Raw genomic sequence first — 826 nt, 5'->3', positions numbered from 1 at the left:
TTTCCTTCAATGCCACAATGGACGGGCACCCAGTCTAATATGATTTGGTTCGTTTCGGTCAATAAGGTGATCCAAGAGACGTTTCTTAGTGGAACTGACAGCTAGAAATCTAGAGTGTGTGAGTGATCTGCTGTTTATGGTGCTGAATGTAAACATAAACAAAGCAGAAATTCATATGACAATAAACTGCCAGTTCTACTATGATCTGTCAAAAGTTCTTGGTAAACAAAAAAGTCAGCTGATTGCAACTGTCTCGTGGACAGTCTTATTGTTTTAGGAAAGAATACATTCCCACACTAGCTTCGATCGACATGTGAACGCCTTAAGCGCATTAAGAGCAGCTTGGTTATCCGAGAATATACAGATATTAGCAAACCTGTATTTTCTTGTTAGACAGATGTTTGCACATTCTATGATTGCTTGAATTTCTGCTTGAAATGCTGTGTCCCATTGGTATGATTTTACTGACTCCAGGGCCAAACACTCCAGATCCAGTATCTTCACCCATCTTCAAGCCGTCGGTGTAAAATACAATAGATTCTGGACGTATGTTTGGCTCACCAGACTCCCATGTATGGCGGCTTGGTTTAACCACTTTGACGGGAACATCGTAGTTTGTCTTTGTTACCATCCAACCTTCTATTGTTTCTACAGCTGAATTTAACTTAAAATCCTTAAGGATCTTTAGATGTCCTACCAAGTCACCATCTAAAAGTTTATTTTGGCGGTTAAACTGAAAAGCACTTTTTGCTGCCTGTAGTTTAACAAATTGGTGTAAGGGCAAAATATTGAGAACGGCATCCAAAGCATTTGATGATGTGCTTCT

Source organism: Ochlerotatus camptorhynchus, unplaced genomic scaffold (assembly GCF_037179485.1).
Source record: "Ochlerotatus camptorhynchus isolate MF236.1 unplaced genomic scaffold, CSIRO-AGI_Acam_v1.1 ptg000112l, whole genome shotgun sequence".
Classification (NCBI taxonomy): domain Eukaryota; kingdom Metazoa; phylum Arthropoda; class Insecta; order Diptera; family Culicidae; genus Ochlerotatus; species Ochlerotatus camptorhynchus.
Note: the sequence above shows the minus strand (reverse complement) of the source record.